The following is a 13,974-nucleotide window of genomic DNA, read 5'->3' as shown; positions in this document are numbered from 1 at the left end:
ACAGAGAGCGTGAAAGAGAGAGAGAGCAGGAGCCCTGAGAGCAGCAGGCAGAGGGAAAGGGAGAAACAGACTCCTCACCAAGCAGGGAGCCCTATGTGGGGCTTGATCCCAGAACCCTTGGATCATGACCCAAGTCAAAGGCAGATACTTGACCGACTGAGCCACCCAAATGCCCCCAGCCTTGGAGAAATATTAATGTAGAATTATTAAAATAGTTTATTATTTTTTAGTGTTATTTATGTTGAGAGAGAGAGCAAGCACAGCGGCACAGAGCCCGACATGGAGCTCCATCGCATGACCCTACGATCATGACCTGAGTCAAAATCAAGGTTTGGATACTTAACCAACTGAGCCACCCAGGTGCCCTCAAAATATTTTAAATACAGACCTCTGGTATAATAACATATGGATTTTTTAAAAAGCATATTAAATACCAACATCTAGTGAAGAGTACAATAACTTCATACTTTTAAAGTAGTGATAAACGTAAACAATATTTCAATATATTGCAGCAACCATAATACGATATGAAAATCATTATGTCTGCTGATGCCAAATGCAAGAGTACAACAGCGGCCTTCATGTTGTTAGTACAACAGTGGTCTGTTGCCTACATATGTAATTGAAGGAAATACTATGTTTCAGATACATATTGGTTAAAATAAAGATATAATTTTTTCCCATCCAAGTTCAACGGCCCCAGGCCATAAGAAACCATTGTCAGAAGAAATTCATCTCTTCTCAATCCCTATTTCTTCAATAGAAGCCACAAACTATCCCTGAGACTAGTAGAACAAAACCTAGTATCTGGGAGCTTGAGTGGTTCAATCAGTTGAGCATTCAGCTCTTTATTTCAGCTGGGGTCATGATCTCAGGTTTGTGGGGTTGAGCCCTGTGTTGGGTTCTGCTCTGAGCGCAGAGTCTGTTTCTCTCTCTCCCTCTACTACTTCCTGGTTCAGGCTCGCTCTCTCTTAAATAGATACATACATACATACATACATACATACATTTTTTTTCTAAAAGTCCTACTATGTCCTTGAGTGAAGAGGAAGAGTCTGTCTATAGGTTAATATCTCAGTAAAACTTTTCCATTTTACCTTCATTAGGGTTTATTTGCTCCTAGTTTGCACACAATCCTAATATATCTGATAATCTCTTTTCTTAAATCACAGAAAAATAGAAGCAGTACATTAGAAAAAGGGATTTGGAGCTGCTAAGAGAACATATTTGTAATACCTAAAGAGACTGCACACAGCCTGAAATGTAGGGAGATATTTTTTAAGGAGACAAGAATTCAAAAATCATAGAAAATTGGAAAGATTTAGTTAGTATAGAAGTAAGTAACTATATGTACTTTAATTTCCTTGATTGCTTCTCTGAGATTGCAATAACATCTCTATTCAATATTCATCTCTATTGAATACTCATCTCTATGACCCTCTATTCTGAAGAGAAAACTCAATTACGCATGCTTGTTAACCTATACTTAGGAAGAAGGATGTAAGGAAAAAGGATGTAAAATATTTAGTACGATTTCTAGCAAGATAATTAAAATAGGCTCCCCTGGGAGTAAAGGGCATGGGGGGATTATGGGACCATCGGAGGAGAACCCATATCAGTTCAATGGCAACATTAATAGCAAATTACAGAGTGTGGAGAACAGAGCCCAGTTGACTCCCATTCATCCCAGGTGATTAGTGGGTTCTAAACTTCAGAATTCTGAAATCTTTCCCCTTCAAAGCCAAATGTCCTCAACTTCCCTTGGACCGGGGCCTGCCAAGAAGGGGCAACAGGAGAGTTATTAAGGGCTGACACTGGAAGAGACTTCTGAAGTTGGCTGCTTCAACATCTGCCTTTTACAAACAAGGAAACTAAGGCCCAGAAGATGATATTAGTGTAAAATTAGCATAATTTCTTCCTTAAATATTTTAGTAGAATTCAAATAATAGAACCATCTGGGCCTGGAGTGACTTGGAATATTTTTAAGTATTGATTTGATTTCTGATTTCAATCATAAGTGTAGAATGATGCAGATATTCCATTATCTCTTATGTCCATTTTGTATGTTTTATTTTTTCTCATATTTGCCCATTTCAAAAAAATGCAGAAACTACTAGAATAAAGTTGTCCAAAATATCATTTAAAAATATTTGTAGGGATCCCTGGGTGGCGCAGCGGTTTGGCGCCTGCCTTTGGCCCAGGGCGCGATCCTGGAGACCCGGGATCGAATCCCACATCAGGCTCCCGGTGCATGGAGCCTGCTTCTCCCTCTGCCTATGTCTCTGCCTCTCTCTCTTTCTCTCTCTGTGACTATCATAAATAAATAAAAATTAAAAAAAAAATATTTGTAGATTCTATAATTATATGTGAGCTTTTTATTCCCAATAATGGTTATTTTATTTTTTTTTGAAAAACTTATTTATTTGAGAGAGGGAGTATGAACAGGTGAACAAGCTGAGGGAGAGAAAGAATCCCAAGCAGACTCCATGCTGAATGCAAAGCCCAATGTGGGGCTGGATGCCAGGACCCTGAGATCATGACCTGAGCCAAAATCAAGAGTCAGTCGCTTAACTGACTGAGCTACCCAGGTGCCCCCCAATAATGGCTATTTAAACATTTTCTCTTCTCGTTCTTGATCAGTTGTGCCAGGGGTTTAGCCATTAGTCCTTTCAAAATACAATCATTTGTCTTTATTAATATTCTCTGTTGTATGTTTGCCTTCTACTTCATTAAGTTCTTTTTTTTTTAAAGCTTTTATTTATTTATTCACGAGAGACACAGAGAGAGAGGCAGAGACATAGGCAGAGGGAGAAGCAGACTCCATGCAGGGAGCCCGATGTGGGACTCAATCTGGGACCCCAGAATTACGTTCTTAGCCAAAGGTATGGGTATGTTGTATTTATATCAGCATTTAGTTGAAACTATTTCTCATTTCCACTGAGAGTTCCTCTCCTATAGATTATTTAGAAGTGTATTTTTTTTAAAGATTTTATTTATTCATGAGAGAAACAGAGAGGCAGAGACACAGGCAGAGGGAGAAGCAGGCTCCATGCAGGGAGCAGGACATGGGACTCGATCCCAAGTCTCCAGGATCAGGCCTTGGGCTGAAGGTGGCTCTAAATTGCTGAGCCACCCAGGCTGCTTTATTTAGAAGTGTATTAAAAAACTTTTATGCATACAGAGATTTCCTTGTTAATCATTCTGTTATTAATTTTTTAAAAGATTTTATTTATTTATTCATAGACACACAGAGAGAGGCAGAGACACAGGCAGAGGGAGAAGCAAGCTCCATGCAGGGAGCCCGACGTGGGACTTGATTCCGGGTCTCCAGGATCACACCCCAGGCTGCAGGCGGCGCCAAACCCCTGCGCCACCCGGGCTGACCTGTTATTAATTTTTTAAATAGGCTCTGCGCCCAGTGGGGGGCCCAATGCAGGGCTTGAACTCAAGCCCTGAATGGAATCTTAAAAAAAAAAAAAATTGTCTTTTTAAAATTTTTAAATTATGGTCAAATACGTGTAACACAAAATTTACCATCTTAACCATTGTTTACCTTTATTTTTTATTTGCATATAGATTTTTAAAGATTTTATTTATTTATTCATGAGAGACAGAGAGAGAGGCTGAGACACACAGGTAGAGGGAGAAGCAGGCTCCACGCAGACGCTCAACCACTAAGCCACCCAGGCGTCCCTATTTACATATATTTTTAATTCGAATATAATTAACATAGAGTGTTATGTTCGTTTCAGGCGTACAATATGATGGTTCAACAACCCTATACATTTCTCAGTGTTCAAAAGGTAAGCACACTCTTAATCGCTTTTATCTATTTCCCCCATCCCCCCACCTAGCTCCCCTTTGGCAGTTAGTCTTTTGTATTTAAGAGTCGATTTTTTTGTATTAGTTAGTCCTTTGTATTTAAGAGTCGATTTTTTTTTGGTCTCTTTTTTCTTTGTTTATTTATTTGTTTGGTTTCTTAAATTCCACATATGAGGGACGCCTGGGTGGCTCAGTGGTTGGGCACCTGCCTTCCGCCCAAGTTGTGATCCTGGGATCTGGGATCCAGTCCCACATCGGGCTCCCTGCATGGAGCCTGCTTCTCCCTCTGCCTGTGTCTCTGCCTCTCTCTCTCTCTCTCTGTGTGTCTCTCATGAATAAATAAATCCTTTTTAAAAATTCCACATATGAGTATACTCATATGGTATTTCTCTTTCTCTGATTTATTTCACTTAGCATTATATCACCTAGGTCCATATATGTTGCAAATGACTTGATTTCACTCTTCTTTACGCCTTAGTAATATTCTGTTGTGTGTATTTACACACATCCTCTTTATCTGTTCATCTACCAATGGATACTTGGTTTGCTTCCATATCTTGCCTATTGTACATAATAGTGCAATAAACATAGAGATGTGTATATCTTTTTGAATTAGTATTTTCATTTTCTTTGGGTAAATACCTGATAGTGGAATTACTAGATCAGATAGTAATTCTATTTTTTTAAAGATATTTAAAGATTTTAGAGATTATTTATTTATTCATGAGAGACACAGAGGGAGGGAGAGAAGGAGAGAGAGAGAGAGAGAGTGGCAGAGACACAGGCAGAGGCAGAAGCAGGCTCCACGTGGGGAGCCCAATGCAGGACTCGATCTTGGACCCTGGGATCACGCCCTGAGCAGAAGGCAAACGCTCAACCACTGAGCCACCAGGTGTCCCAGTAATTCTATTTTTATTTTATTTTATTTTTATTTATTTATGATAGAGAGAGAGAGAGAGAGAGAGGCAGAGACACAGGCAGAGGGAGAAGCAGGCTCCATGCACCGGGAGCCCAACGTGGGATTCGATCCCGGGTCTCCAGGATCGCGCCCTGGGCCAAAGGCAGGCGCCAAAACGCTGCGCCACCCAGGGATCCTATTTTTAATATTTTGAGAAACTCTCTAATGTTTTCCAGTGGCTATACCAATTTGCATTGCTACCAATAGTGCAAAAGGGTTCATTTTTCTCTACATCCTAGCCAGCACTTATTATTTCTTGTGTTTTGTGTTTTGGTCATTCTGACAGGTGTGAGGTGATATACCTTATTATAGTTTTTTTTAAGTTTTTTTAAAAAGATTTTATTCATCCATTCATGAAAGACACAGAGAGAGAGAGAGAGGCAGAGACACAGGCAGAGGGAGAAAACAGGCTCCATTCAGGGAGCCCGACGTGGGACTCGATTCCGGATCTCCAGGATCACGCCACAGGCCGAAGGCAGGCCCTAAACCGCTGAGCCACTCGGGCTGCCCTTAAGTTTTTTGTTTTTGTTTTTGTTTTGTTTTGTTTTGTTTTTTTGATTTGTTTAAATAGTCTCTACACTTGAACTCATGAGACCGAGATCAGAGTCGTGTGCTCTTCGGCCTGAGCCAGCCAGGGGCCCTTCATTGTGATTTTGATTTGCAGTTTCCTGATGATCAGTGATGCTGAGCATCTTTTCATGTGTCTGTTGGCTACCTATATGTCTTCTTTGGATAAATGTCTGTTCATGTCTCTGCTTATTTTTTTAAGATTTTATTTATTTATTCATGAAAGACACAGAGGAGAGAGAGAGAGGCAGAGACACAGGCAGAGGGAGAAGCAGGTTCCATACAAGGAGCCTGATGTGGGACTTGATCCCAGGACTCCAGGATCACACCCTGGGCCAAAGGCAAGCACTAAACCACCAAGCCACCCAAGGATTCCCATGTCTTCTGCTTATTTGAAAAATTGGATTGTGGCGATCCCTGGGTGCCTCAGCAGTTTAGTGCCTGCCTTCAGCCCAGGGCGTGATCCTGAAGTCCCAGGATCCAGTCCCACATAGTGTTCCCTGTATGGAGCCTGCTTCTCTCTCTGCCTGTGTCTATCTTTCTCTGTCTCTCTGTGTGTCTCTCATGAATAAAAAAAATTAAAAATATTAAAAAAGATAAAAAAATAAAATAAAAATTGGATTGTTAAAATAAACAAACAAATAAAAAATTGGATTGTTTTTTGGCTTTGATTTGTATAAATTCTTGATGTGTTTTGGATATTAACTCTTTATTGGACATATCATTTGCAAATATCTTCTCCCAATCAGTAAGTTGCCTTTTTGTTTTGTTGATTTCCTTTCCTGTACAAAAGCTTTTTATCTTAGTGTAGTTGCAATAGTTTAATTTTGCTTTTGTTTCCCTTACCTTAGGAGACTATCTGAAAAAATGTTTCTATGTCTGATATCAAAAAAATTACTGCCTATGTTTTCTTCTCAGAATTTTATGGTTTCAGGTCTCACATTTAAGCCTTTAATCCATTTTTAGTTTATTTTAGTATATGATGCAAGACGGTAGTCCAGTTTAATTCTTTTGCATGTAGCTGTCCAGTTTTCCCAACACCATTTGTTGAAGAGACTGCCTTTGTCCCATTATATATTCTTGCCTCCTTTGTTGTGAATTGGCCACAAATGTGTGGGGTTATTTCTGGACTCTTCTGTTCCATTGATTTTTGTGTCTATTTTGTGCCAGTACCATACTGTTTTGATTACTACAGCTTTGTAGTATAACTTGAAATCTGGAATTGTGAAACCTCCAGCTTTGTTCTTTTTCAAGATTACTTTGGCTTTTGGGGATCTTCTGTGGTTCCATACAAATTTTAGGATTATTATTTGTTCTAGTTTTGTGAAAAATGTTGGTATTTTAATAGGGATTGCATTAAGTCTGTAGATTGTTTTGGGTAGTACAGATGTTTTAATCATATTGGTTCTTCCAATTCACGAGGATGAACATCTTCCCATTTGTTTATGTCATCTTCAATTTCTTTCATCAATATTTTATCTTAATCTTTTAACAGAACAAGACTTTTGATTTTTTTCTTACTCAAAAGAGCTTTTTTTTTTTTTTTTTTTTTTAAGTAGGCTCCATGCCCACTGTGTGGCCCAATGCTGTGCTATAACTCCCAATCCTGACATCAAGACTTGAGATGAGATCAAGAGTTAGTCACTCAATCGACTGAGCCATCCAGGCACCCCTAAAAGCTTCATTTTTAAATTTAACTTTCTGACTCCGTACTTATGCCTTCAATACTTTCAAAATGACTTTCTGCTCCTCAATAAAGAAAGCACACTTGATCCTGTCACAAGCACACTTAGCACACATAGAATCATCATAGGCTCTACTGATGTGTTTTTCATTTTAGACAACCTCTTAAGAACTGTAGGTATCACAGATCCTTTAAGTCGGCCTGGGCACACACCACAGTGGCTTTTGGTGCTTTCCCAACTGTCGGTATAAAGGTAAATGATTCTATTACCAGGTGTTCAGGGCAGCCTAGTATTGTTAGAGGCTATATTGTAGGACAGACTACAGCAGTATGTCAAACACTAGACCATTCAAATACCTATACACACCATCCCTGGAAGAATCACCTTAACCATTTTTAGGTTTACAACTCAATGACGTTAAGTATATTCATATTATTGTGCAACCAATCTCCAGAACTCTTTTTATCTTGTAAACTAAAACTCTTTACCCATTAATGCCCCTTCTTCCATCCCTCAGCCCCTGACAACCACTATTCTATCTCTATAAATTTGACTCTTCTAGGTACCTCATATAAGACGAATTATAAAAAAAAAAAAAAAAAAAAAAAAGACGAATATACAATATTTGTATTTTTTTGACTGATTTATGTCACTTAACATAATGTCCTCCAGGTTCATTCATATTGTAGAATATATCAGAATTTTCTCCCTTTTAAAGCTCAGTAATATTCCATTATGTGTGTGCGTGTACAGACATTTTGCTTATCCATTCATCTGTTGTGAATAATGCTGCTATGAACATGGGTGTACAAATATCCCTTTGAGACCCTGCTTTTAATTCTTTTAATTCTTTTAAATCCAGTAGAATTGCTGGATCACATGGTAATTCTATTCTTGAATTTTTGAGAAACTACCATACTTCTTTCCACTATTTTATATTCCTACCAACAGTGCACAAGAGTTCCAATTTCTCCATATCCTTGCCAACACTTATTTTCTGTGTTTTAGGTTTTTTAATAATAGCAATTCTAATGGAAGTAAGGTGCTGTTTCATGTGGTTTTGATTTGCATTTCCTTAATGATTATAATGTTTGCATATATTTTGTTTGCTTTTTTTTTGCCATTTGTATAGTTTATTTGGACAACTGTTGTTCAATCCTTTTCTTGTTTTTCATTTGGATTGTTTTGTTATTGTTGAGTTTAAATTTATTACATTCTTTTACTTCCATCCCTCTTGTATCCTTATATTTAAGGTGTGCTTATTTTAAGAAGCATATGGTTTTAAAAAATCTAGTTTGAGGGGCAGCTCAGTCACTTAGGTGTCCAACTCTTGGTTTCGGCTCAGGTTGTAATCTCATGGGTCATGGGGTCGAGCCCTGTGTTGAGCTCCACTCAACAGGGAGTCTGCTTGAAAGATTCTTTCCCTCACTCTTTCTCTCACTTTCTCTCTGTCTCAAGCAAATGAATAAATTTATTTATTTATTTATTTATTTTTGAATAAATTTTTAAAATAAAAGTAAGTAATCTAGGTTGAAGGATACCTGGCTGGCTCAGTCAGAAGAGTGACTCTTGATCTCAGGGTGGTGAGTTCAAAGCTCCACACTGGGTGTAGAGATCATTTAAAAATAAATAAATAAAACTTGTAAAAAATATCTAGTATGAGAATCTTTCTTTTAATTGGAGTATTTAGCCAATTATAATTACTAATTATTATCTATTACTGCATTACAAATTACCCCAAAACTTAATGGCTTAGACCACAACAAACATTTGGCAGAAGCTCAGCAGGGTGGAGGCGCCTGGATGGTTCAGTTGGTTAAGCATCTCTGCTTTCATCGCAGGTCATGATCCCACAGTCCTGGGATCAAGCCCCATGTCAGGCTCTCTGCTCAGGAAAGGAGTCTGATTCTCCCCTCCCTTCCCCCATTTCTCTCTCTCTCTCTGTCTCTCTTGCTCACTCTCTCTCTCAAATAAATAAAGAAAAATCTTAAAAAAAAAAACAAAAAACAAAAAACACCTTAGCAGGGTGGTCTGGCTCATGACTTCTCATGAGGTTTCAGTCAAGGTATCAGTGAAGGCTACAATCATCTAAAGACTTGACTGGGGGGGGGGGTACCTGGGTGGCTCAGTGGTTGAGCATCTGCTTTTGGCTCAGGTCATGATCCTGGGGTCCTGGGATCGAGTCCCAAATCAGGCTCTCTGCGGGGAGCCTGCTTCTCCCTCTGCCTATGTCTCTGCCCCTCTCACTGTGTCTCTCATGAATAAGTAAATAAAATCTTAAAATAAAAAGAATTGGGGATCCCTGGGTGGCGCAGCGGTTTGGTGCCTGCCTTTGGCCCAGGGTGCGATCCTGGAGACCCGGGATCGAGTCCCACGTCGGGCTCCCAGTGCATGGAGCCTGCTTCTCCCTCTGCCTGTGTCTCTGCCTCTCTCTCTCTGTGTGACTATCATAAATAAATAAATAATATTTAAAAATAAAAAATAAATAAATAAATAAATAAATAAATAAATAAATAAATAAATAAAAAGAATTGACTGGGACTGAAGGATCCACTTCTATGATATTTCACTCACAGGGCTGTTGGCAAGAGGTCAGTTCCTTGCCATATAGACCTATCCACAGGACTGTTTGAGTGTCCTCACAACATGGCAGCTGGCTTGTCCCAGAGTGAATAATCCAAGAGAGAAAGCAAGGAAATGTCTGTGTAGTCTTTCATGCTCTACTCTCAAAAGTCACATACCATCACTTCCTTTATATATATTAATTAGAAGCAAGTCACTAAGTCACTCAAGGCATGGGAAATTAGGCTCCACCATTTCAAAGCAGAAGTAGTCCAAGAGTGGATATATCTGAGAATCACTGCCATCTCCTGGCAGAGAGAAAATAATAATTTTTGTATTATTTACATTTCTCATACATGCAAAATACATTTACTCTTCTATGATTCCCCCAAAGTCTCCACCTGTTTCAGCATCAATTCCAAGTTCAGAATATCATCATTTAAATTAGATCTGGGTGCAGATAAAGCTCCTTGGGTCTGGTTTCTCAAGTACAGTACCCTTGATTGAAGTAAAGCGATAGGTCTTCCATACATTCAACATACAGTGCCATAGGATAAGTGCTCTAGACCCTCCCATTCAAAAAGGGGGAAAATAGGAGGCACACAGGAGTCAATGTTCCACAGCAATTCTGAAATTCAGCTGGGCACAAGCTGGTAGCTCCTTGATTAGCACTCAAGGTCTCAGAATAATCCTGCATGACTCCTGGTTCTACTGAAGTCTCAATGCTGCCATCTAAGTCATTCTTCATCTGTGAAAGGTAGGTTGTGTTTTCAACTGGTTAGTTTTGTCACCTTTCTTACTGCTAGTAGATCCAGGGTGGTAGGAGGTGTGTATAGGCCTCTTTTCATGCAGTCTCAGTCCCAACTGGCAGTGGTCCTATCAATGCAATATAATTATTTAAAATTTTTTGTGGGTCTATTATTGACCTTATTATTATTGGAATTTCAATCCCTTAAAAAAAAGCTATGCCCACAAGTCTTCTAGATAATCCCTACCCTGACTTGGGATTTTACTGAGACTGAAGGAGGAACGGTTATTTTATGAAATTGCTGCTGAGACTTCACACACACACACAGCTGATCCTCCCTCTGCACACTTCTAACATGCATAAATCTCAGTTACCATGGTTTAATTGAATGATACCAGTGCCCCAACAACATAGTTCCAATTTTAGTAACCACAGTATATTACCTGTAATTAATGATATAAAGTGCAAACCTTCATTGTTAGCAATTTAGTCCACAAATCACCATGTGAATAAAGTGCACATCATAATCAGTGATGAATCATGTCACTTCTTTCAAAATCTGTTGGTGATTGGTCCTTGTATATCTGTTATTCAATTCCCTCACAGACAGCAGAGTGTGTATTGGTGTTTCCTCCTTGTCTCCAAGTGATAAACCCACATGAGATTTTACAAAAATGGAAAAGCAAGAGAGAATTGGCCAACAAAAATAAAAGTGAAGCAAAGAAAAGAAAAATGAAAAATGTTAGAAGTGAAACTGGATGTGATTAGAAGATTTGAAGACAGTGACAACAAAGATAGGAAAAGACCCAGACCCATATGAAGCTGTCTTATGAATCATACTGAAAAAGGTTTGATGAAAAAGAAAGAAAGAAAGAAAGAAAGAAAGAAAGAAAGAAAGAAAGAAGTGAAGGTCACTCTAACAGGTTTTCATATAAATCACACAAGAAACAGAAAGCCACTTGTGGATAAAATGGAGCATTTACTTGCACTTCCAACTGAAGAACATGATAATTTTTGTTTTTTTAAGCAGTTTGACTAGAGTTTGGGGCAGAGGGATGCCTGGGTGGCTCAGTGGTTGAGCGTCTGCCTTCAGCTCAGGCCGTGATCACAGGGTCTGGGATCGAGCCCACATCAGGCTCCCAACAGGGAGCCTACTTCTCCCTCTACCTATGTCTCTGCCTCTCTCTCTGTGTCTCTCATGAATAAATAAGATTTTAAAAATCTTTAAGAATAATTTGGGCCAGGGCAGCCCAGGTGGCTCAGAGGTTTAGTGCCGTCTTCAGCCCAGGCCATGATCCTGGAGACCCGGGATCGAGTTCCATGTCGGGCTCTCTGTGTGGAGCCTGCTTCTCCCTCTGCCTGTGTCTCTGCCTTTCTCTCTGTCTCTGTGTCTCTCATGAATAAATAAATAAATTATTTTTTAAAAAATAAAAAATAATAATTTGGGCCAGAGCATTGAAGTTAATAGCCACATTGGAAGAAAATGATCATTTCAAGGAGACTGAAAAAAAAAATCTTTCACTGCTATATAGCTGGTTCTGCCATTTCAGAAATCAGCATGAATTGATTAATATTAAACCAAACTGGTGCGACTACTAGTACAGATAAGGGCACTGCTGTGACATTTGCATCCTGATTCTAAGGCAGGTAGTTATGCAAAAACATGAAAGTGCCCTAGAGGAAATTATGGTGGTAAAAATGCTTAATGTTAAAGGAACTCTAAGAGGTATTTCGTGACATTGAAAGCTCAAAGGATAAAATACTAAAAAAGTAGACTCAAACTTAGAAAGGAATATGGCGTTCACCAAGCTGTAGAAAAGATGCTTGCTCTGTAAGTTATATGATGAGGAAAAGAAGAAGGCAGGCATTGTTGATAAGTTTTTTTTACAAAGAAATAAAACAAGGATGCCTGGGTGGCTCAGTGGTTGAGTATCTGCCTTTGCCTCAGGTAATGATCCCGGGGTCCTGGGATCGAGTCCCACACCTGTTTCTCCCTCTGCCTGTGTCTCTGCCTCTCTCTCTCTATCCCTCTCTGTGTGACTATCATAGATAAATAAAAATTTAAAGAATAAATAACAGTGTACTAAATAAATATTAACTTTTCTGTTTTCATTTCCCTATACACTTATAATAGTAGAGAGTTTTTGATGTTTGACCAAAATATTTAAAGATCACAGAATGATCATACTTCTTCTCGGTGACTATTCAGATTGGTTTGAATGGTTTCAACTTGCACTGTCATTTTTATAGTCCTGCATTACCATGCAGAGCAAAGACAACCTGTATATATTTATTACAGAGATTTGACCTTATATAATTGTTAGCTGGTTAAACAGTTTCTGGAAGGCTGTTGTCTTTTACTGCTGATTCTGGAGCTTGAAATCTACAGGGCAAGTATTTGGGAATGGACCACGAATATTAAGTGGACATGAGGAAGGATAAGTTGGAACTCACAAGCATGAGCTGAGGCCCATGAAAACTGAAAGAAGCCCCCATCAGTTTTTGTTGCCTCTAATGTTAGTGGGGTGAGGTACTGCCCAAGTCAGGGCACTTTGTGCAGAGCTAATCACCCACACCCGGCTCAGGAGTCAGAGAGGCTGAAGGGAGATTGAGAGGAAGGCAAAGCTGTTATATCCCTTCCCACTGTCCATGCTAATGACATAAGACAGCAGATAACTGGCAACATGTGTTAGCTATAAAATGGCTGCTGCTTTACTTCTGTCCTCTGGATCTCCAGCAAGACTCTCTCTTGTGGCCCATGCTAATTGGAAACATACTGAACAAGGGAATTCTGGGAAATGTAATTCAGCCTAGACAAGCTGATACATTTCAAAGCTTTCCTACTTAACTCTATAACTTATTGGTTATGAAGACATGCCCCAGAGTCAGACTTCCTAGGTTTGAATCACAGCTCCTTTATTCAAGCTGTGTATTCAAAAGTAAGGTACTTAGTTTTTTTGCACCTCAATTTCCTTGTCTATTAAATGAAGATAGAACTTACCTTAGAAAATTTGTGGGTTTTTAAAAGATTTTATTTATTTATTCATGAGAGACACAGTGAGAAAAGCAGAGACACAAGCAGAGAGAGAAGCAGACTCTCTGCAGGGAGCCGGAATCGGGACTCGATCCCAGCACCTGAGATCACGACCTGAGCCAAAGGCAGACGGTCAACCACTGAGCCAACCAGGTGCCTCTTATATGCGGTTTAAATGGGATAATACATATTAAGCTGTTGATTATATTATTCATACATTATCACTAAAACTTAGTCCACTGGAAAAGCTCAATAAATATTAACTATTATTAGTTGTGCGATCAGGGGCACATCATTTCTTAAAAAATATTTTATTTGGGATCCCTGGGTGGGTCAGCGGTTTAGCGCCGCCTTCAGCCCACGGCGTGATCCTGGAGACCCGGGATCGAGTCCCACGTCGGGCTCCCTGCGTGGAGCCTGCTTCTCCCTCTGCCTGTGTCTCTGCCTCTCTCTCTCTCTCTCTCTCTGTATATCATGAATAAATAAATAAAGTATTTTTTTAAGATTTATTTATTTATTAATTCATAGAAACAAAGAGAGAGAGAGAGAGAGAGAGGCAGAGCCATTGGCAGAAGGAGAGGGAGAAGCAGGCTCCAGG

The 13,974-nt window shown here is 39.3% G+C and overlaps 1 pseudogene; it reads right to left on the bottom strand.

Annotated features, from left to right (window-relative positions):
* Positions 1 to 6,988: 6,988 nt before the first annotated feature.
* On the bottom strand, positions 6,989 to 7,380 carry LOC144285434 (large ribosomal subunit protein eL34 pseudogene; annotated as a pseudogene).
* Between the last annotated feature and the right edge of the window lie 6,594 nt (positions 7,381 to 13,974).

The sequence above is a fragment of the Canis aureus genome, chromosome 16 (genome assembly GCF_053574225.1).
Source record: "Canis aureus isolate CA01 chromosome 16, VMU_Caureus_v.1.0, whole genome shotgun sequence".
NCBI classification, from domain to species: domain Eukaryota; kingdom Metazoa; phylum Chordata; class Mammalia; order Carnivora; family Canidae; genus Canis; species Canis aureus.
The sequence above is the reverse complement of the archived record's forward strand: the minus strand, read 5'-3'. Positions and strand labels throughout refer to the sequence as shown.